The sequence below is a fragment of the Lepus europaeus genome, chromosome 7 (assembly GCF_033115175.1).
Source record: "Lepus europaeus isolate LE1 chromosome 7, mLepTim1.pri, whole genome shotgun sequence".
In the NCBI taxonomy this organism is placed as follows: domain Eukaryota; kingdom Metazoa; phylum Chordata; class Mammalia; order Lagomorpha; family Leporidae; genus Lepus; species Lepus europaeus.
The window spans coordinates 128758016-128765125 of NC_084833.1; the positions used below are offsets into that span (position 1 = coordinate 128758016).

The 7110-nt window shown below is 39.4% G+C and overlaps 1 pseudogene; it reads right to left on the bottom strand.

The window, feature by feature from the left end:
• Positions 1 to 4661: 4661 nt before the first annotated feature.
• LOC133764810 (NIF3-like protein 1) lies at positions 4662 to 5780 on the bottom strand (annotated as a pseudogene).
• Between the last annotated feature and the right edge of the window lie 1330 nt (positions 5781 to 7110).

Sequence of the window (7110 nt, forward strand, 5' to 3'; positions counted from 1 at the left end):
TTATTCCGATAGGGTCATAGTCAAAGTGGAAGTTCTCTCCTCCCTTCGGAGAAAGGTACTTCCTTCTTTGATGGCCCCGTTCTTTCCACTGGGATCTCACTCACAGAGATCTTCTTTTTTTTTTCTTTTCCATGGTGTCTTGGCTTTCCATGCCTACAATACTCTCGTGGGCTCTTCCACCAGATCCAAATGCCTTAAGGACCGATTCTGAGACCAGAGTGTTGTTTAGGACACCTGCCATTCTATGAGACTGCTGTGTATCCCACTTCCCATGTTGGATCTTTCTCTCCCTTTTTGATTCTATCAGTTAGTATTAGCAGACACTTGTCTTGTTTGTGTGATCCCTTTGATTCTTAGACCTATCAGAGCCATCGGTTGTGAACTGAAATTGATCACTTGGACTAGTGCGATGGCATTGGTACATGCCACCTTGATGGGATTGTATTGGAATCCTCTGGTACATTTCTAACTCCATCATTTGTGGCAAGTCCGATTGTGCATGTCCCAAATTGTACATCTCCTCCCTCTCTTATTTCCACTCTTATATTTAACAGGGATCACTTTTCAGTTAAATTTTAAACACCTAAGAATAATTGTGTGTTAATTACAGAGTTCAACCACTAGTACTAGAACAACAACAACAACAACAAATACTAAAAAGGATAAAGTATTACATTGTACATCTAGAGCCAGGACAAGAGCTGATCAGGTCATAGTTTCTTATAGTGTCCATTTCACTTCCACATGTTTCCCCTTTGGTGCTCAGTTGTCGCCGATCAGGGAAAACAAATGAAATTTGTCTCTTTGGGACTGGCTTAATTCACTCAGCATGATGTTTTCCAGATTCCTCCATCTTGTTGCAAATGACCAGGTTTCATTTTTTCTTACTGCTGTATAGTATTCTATAGAGTACATGTCCCATAATTTCTTTATCCAGTGTACTGTTGATGGGCATTTGGGTTGGTTCCAGGTCTTAGCTATTGTGAATTGAGCTGCAATAAATATTAAGGTGCAGATGGCTTTTTTATTTGCCAACTTAATTTCCTTTGGGTAAATTCCAAGGAGTGGGATGGCTGGGTTGTATGGTAGGGTTATGTTCAGGTTTCTGAGGAATCTCCAGACTGACTTCCATAGTGGCTTAACCAGTTTGCATTCCCACCAACAGTGGGTTAGTGTCCCATTTTCCCCACATCCTCTCCAGCATCTGTTGTTGGTAGATTTCTGAATGTGAGCCATTCTCACCAGGATGAGGTGAAACCTCATTGTGGTTTTGATTTGCATTTCTCTGATGGCTAGTGATCTTGAACATTTTTTCAGGTGTCTGTTGGCCATTTGGATTTCCTCTTTCGAAAAAATGTCTATTGAGGTCCTTGGCCCATCTCTTAAGTGGGTTATTAGTTCTGTTGTTGTGGAGTTTCTTGATTTCTTTGTAGATTCTCGTTATCAACCCTTTATCTGTAGTATAGTTTGCAAATATTTTTTCCATTCTGTCGGTTCCCTCTTCACTTTCCTGACTGTTTCTTTTGAAGTACAGAAACATCTCAATGTGATGCAATCCCAAATGTTAATTTTGGTTTTGACTGCCTGTGCTCCTGTGGTCTTTTCAAGAAGTCTTTGCCTGTACCTATATCTTGCAGGGTTTCTCCAATGCTCTCTAATAATTTGATGGTTTCAGTTCATAGATTGAAGTATTTAATCCACGTTGAGTGAATTTTTGTGTAAGGTGAAAGGTAGGGGTCTTGCTTCAAGCTTCTGCACGTGGAAATCCAATTTTCCCAGCACCATTTATTGAATAGGCTGTCCTTATTCCAGGGATTAATTTTGGATCTTTGGTCAAATATAACTTGGCTGTAGATGTTTGGATTGATTTCTGGTGTTTCTATTCTGTTCCACTGGTCTATCCATCTGTTTCTGTACCAGTACCATGCTGTTTTGATAACAACTGCCCTGTAGTATGTCCTGAAATCTGGTATTGTGATGCCTCCGGCTTTGTTTTCGTTGTACAAGATTGCTTTGGCTATTCGAGGTCTTCTGTGTCTCCATATGAATTTCAGCATCATTTTTCCCAGATCTGAGAAGAAGGTCTTTGGTATCTTGATCGGTATTACATTGAATGTATAAATTGCTTTTGGGAGAATAGACATTTTGATGATATTGATTCTTCCAATCCATGAGCATGGAAGATTTCTCCATGTTTTTGGTATCCTCTTCTATTTCTTTCTCTAAGGTTTTGTAGTTTTCATCGTAGAGATCTTTAATGTCCTTGGTTAAGTTTATTCCAAGGTATTTGATTGTTTTTGTAGCTATTGTGAATGGGATTGATCTTAGAAGTTCTTCCTCAGCCGTGGCATTGCCTGTGTATACAAAGGCTGTTGATTTGTGTGCATTGATTTTATGTCCTGCTACTTTGCCAAACTCTTCGATGAGTTCCAGTAGTCTCTTAGTAGAGTTCTTTGGGTCCCCTAAATAAAGAATCATATCATCTGCAAAGAGGGATAGTTTGAGTTCTTCCTTCCCAGTTTGTATCCCTTTAATTTCTTTTTCTTGCCTAATAGCTCTGGCTAGAACTTCCCGAACTATATTGAAGAGCGGTGGTGAGAGTGGGCATCCCTATCTGGTACCAGATCTCAGCAGAAATGCTTCCAAATTTTCCCCATTCAATAGGTTGTTGGCCGTGGGTTTTCATATATTGCTTTGATTGTATTGAGGAATATTCCTTCCATACCCAGTTTGCTTAGAGTTTTCATCATGAAAGGGTATTGTATTGTATCAAATGCTTTCTCTGTGTCTATTGAGAGAATCATATGGTTTTGCTTCTGCAGTCTGTTAATGTAGTGTATTGCATTGATTGTTTTGCGAACGTTGAACCATCCCTGCATACCAGGGATACATCCCACTTGGTCTGGGTGGATGATCTTTCTGATGTGTTGTTACATTCTATTGGCCAGAATTTTATTGAGGATTTTTGCATCTATGTTCATCAGGGATATTGGTCTGTAATTCTCTTTCAATGCTGCATCTTTTTCCAGCTTAGGAATTAAGGTGATGCTGGCTTCATAGAAAGAATTTGGGAGGATTCCCTCTTTTTTGATTGTTTTGAATGGTTTGAGAAGAATTGGATTTAGTTCTTCTCTAAATGTCTGGTAGAACTCAGCAGTGAATTCATCTGGTCCTGGGCTTTTCTTTGATACAACAAAAGCAGTGTTAAGAGGAAAGTTTATATCAATAGGTGCCTACATCAAGAAATTGGAGAGGCACCAAATAAATGAGCTTTCAAGTCATCTCAAGGATCTAGAAAATCTGCAGCAAACCAAACCCAAACCCAGTAGGAATAGAGAAATAATTAAAATCAAAGAAGAAATCAACATGATTGAATCCAAAAAATATTACAAAAAATCAGCCAAACAAGGAGCTGGTTTTTTGAAAAAAATAAACAAAATTGACATCCCATTGGCCCAACTAACTAAAAAAAGAAAAGACCCAAATAAATAGGATCAGAGATGAAAAGGGAAACGTAACAACAGACACCACAGAAATAAAAAGTATCATCAGATATTACTACAAGGACTTGTATGCCAGCAAACAGGGAAATCTATCAGAAATGGACAGATTCTTGCACACATACAACCTACCTAAATTGAGCCAGGAAGACATAGAAAACCTAAACAGACCCATAACTGACACAGAAATTGAAACAGTAATAAAGGCCCTCCCAACAAAGAAAAGCCAAGGGATAGGATTAGTGCTAGCGTTAGGGTTTAGATTGGGTTAAAGCACCATATTGGGATACAATTAGGATTTTGGCTAAGTATAGCATTAAGGTAAGTTTATGGTTAAGATGAGGGCCAAATTTGGGTTAATGCTTTGTCTAGGGATAGACCTAGTATTAGGCTTCAGAACTGGTTTAGATCTAGGGTTAGGTTTAGGGTTAGGGCTAGGACTAAGGCTAGGGCTCGGCCAGGGTAAGGATTAGGGCTTGGACTAATGTTATAATTTGGTTTATTTTTATGAGTGAAAAGCAATAAAGACATAGTAATATGAATAGCAATCATATTTTTAAAAAATCCTCCTAATAAATCTCATGTTGATTCTAAAACTGAGGAGAAAGAATGGAATTTAGGTGGATCTACAGAACACGGACAGAGACAGACCATATCATCCCAAACTGGCTATTGCCTAAAAATAGGTGTTCAATTCCAAGTTTTTAAATGACATTTTAAAACTAACCAATGGCAGAGATATCTAGGTTAACATACCCAACTATAATTAAACTAAGGAGAGAATTACTTGGTTATTTCCCAAGAAACTTTAGTACACTGATTTTAGTTGATCTTTCTTAATATTTGCTCTTCATTATAGTAGTTCAGTTATTTCCTTAAGAACTATAAAACATTTGTTGAACCAGATAAACTAGAAAAGATAATATAAAGGCAATTCAAAAGGTTTGCAGAAAATTGAGTTAAAAGTTTTTTTAGTTTGTGAATTTTTTTAATCTATACAGTTTTCTCAAAACAAACATTTCCATGAACTTTTTGAAGCATCCTCATACATCTTAAGATACTCTTCCAGAAAGGTATATCAACTCCACTGACTCATGTTACACATCCACAGGAGTGGAGATGCAATCTGTAGGTTGTATCATCTCGATGTTTCTGTATGCCTTATAGCACACAAAGAAGATCCCTGTCTGTCTCTGACAGGATAATATTGATCTTATTCTCCATGTGGGCACCCAGAATATGACAAAGGTCAGAAAGGAAACCTCATTTAGTGTTACTGTGTTCACAGAGGATGACATTTATTCCTTGGGAAGTAGCATCCAGGACATCATGATAGGACATCCCACCCGTGAGGTACAGGTCTGCTTCCACACCCTGCAGGACGCTGCTCCCAGAACCAGCACACAGGGCCACAGCTTTGACTCATAATGCTAAGGTCCTTCCTACCCCAAGAGCTACATAAATATGAGTTAGTTTGAGGTGTCTTTTGATTCGCTCAATCATGGTTGCCAGGGCAACAGATTCATCCAGGGTGCATGATCGACCCATTCCAGTATGTAGCGCAAAGGCTTCTGCACAGTTCTCTGGTAAAATTATCTGTTTTGAGAGAGCTGAGCCTTCACCTGCATCAAAGGCTGCTCAATACAATTCAGGCTGATCCTTGTTTTTCTCCTCATCAATCCTAGCAGAAAAAGAAGTGACAGGAACACCTTCAACTTCTCTCACTGCAGACACAACTTTGTCCATATATTGGGTATGCTTAATGTTGAATTGTACTCAGTGGGTTCCCTCTATAGGATAGCCATGAGTTTTGGAAGGATATATATGCCTGGATGTGCAGGCTCTAAGCCCTTTGGAAAACCACTTTTTCAATCCCTGGGGTGCAGCATCATAGGCTGTGTGAAGAGAGTAGATGTCAACTCTGTTCTTCAAAGCCTGGAACACCAGGAGCTCCTTTCAGGACATCCAGGTAATATGCTTTATGTATAGGAAAATAGGTGGAAGGTAGGAAAAGATGAGATCTGCCTTCTTATGCAGAGCCTCCTCCATAACCTGCTCAGTCAAATCATTGTTCAGGAAGAGTGCATTTATAGTTTGTGGTGGGCTTGGTTCCACCAGAAACCCAATATTGTCCCAACTCTCAGCAGAAGACAGGGATGCAAAGTCATTCAAGGAGGAAATGAGAGTCTTCAGACCCATGAAGGAACAGGAAGAATTGCAGTTCAGAGATTGGATAAACCAGGCTGTCATGGGGACCAGGAATAAGCAAGATGACAACATACAGCAATTGGGCAAAACTCAATTTGAGTCCAGGAACATCTCCATAGCCTTTAATCTGTCTTTTTACATTGGCTTTTGTTTTCTAAACATTGTTTCTCAAGTTGTATATTTGGATTGCAGAACAATTTGTAAGATGAGTTTTTTTAACCTGCATTGTCAAAAATTTTCTGAGTGAAGCTAATTGTCAACTTTATTAAGGAGGATTGCTTTCTGTCAACCTAGTGTAAAAATAAAATCAAGTAATGAAAAAATGATTACAAATTTAAAGGCAAAGAAACAGAAAGATTTGAAATTAGTTCTGATAGAAAATGAGGAGTCCAACAAAAATCCCATTATGTTGATTTAAATCATGGCTGGCTTGTGCTAATACCATATACAAATAAAAAAGAATGAATGCTTCAGGTTTCATTTGAGATTCGTCAAGTGTGAGGTATTATTTGAACAGCTACAAAGAAGCATTCAAGATAGAGAAGTAACTATAGTCTAAAAGTCATGGAAGACGTTCATACTGGAAAGAGAAGTGTCTGATTACAGATGGCAAAATCAGGCAGGCAGAATCAGAGATTGGGATCAATGGGAGATTAGAGGGAATACCTAGATGGGTAATGTTAAGGAGAATGCAGATGGTTTCAGGAGGAAAATACAAGAAATCATCAGTGGAGTTCTGATAGAAACAGAGAGGAATTACCAGAGGAAAATCATATATAGTACTTTCAAATATGACAAAGAAAAACATTTAAATGGGCGTTATGCATTTAATGTAATGGCTATGATGCCTATTTTTTTTGGACAGGCAGAGTTAGACAGTGGGAGAGAGAGACAGAGAGAAAGGTCTTCCTCCCATTGGTTCACCCCCAAATGGCCACTACGGTTGTCACACTGTGCCAATCCAAAGCCAGGAGCCAGGTGCTTTCTCCTGGTATCTCATGTGGGTGCAGGGGCCCAAGCACTTGAGTCATCCTCCACTGCCTTCCCGAGCTACAGCAGAGAGCTGGACTGGAAGAGGAGCAACTGGGACAGAACTGGCACCCCAACCAGGACTAGAACCTGGAGTACTGGTGCCGCAGGCTGAGGATTAGCCTAGTGAGCTATGGTGCTGGCCTATGATGCCTATTAAGATATCCTAGTTCTACTTCAGAGTGCCTGGATGTGACTTCCAGAATCAATTAGTTAGGCTTCTATCACACCTCTGAAACACTGGGACTACATTTCTGGCTCTTGTATTCAGTCTTGGCTCAGGTCTGGCTGCTGTGGGTGTTGAGGAATGAATTAATGCAAAAAAGTGTTCTCTCTACCTATATGTCTTATTCTACCTAGCTCCCTTTCTCTT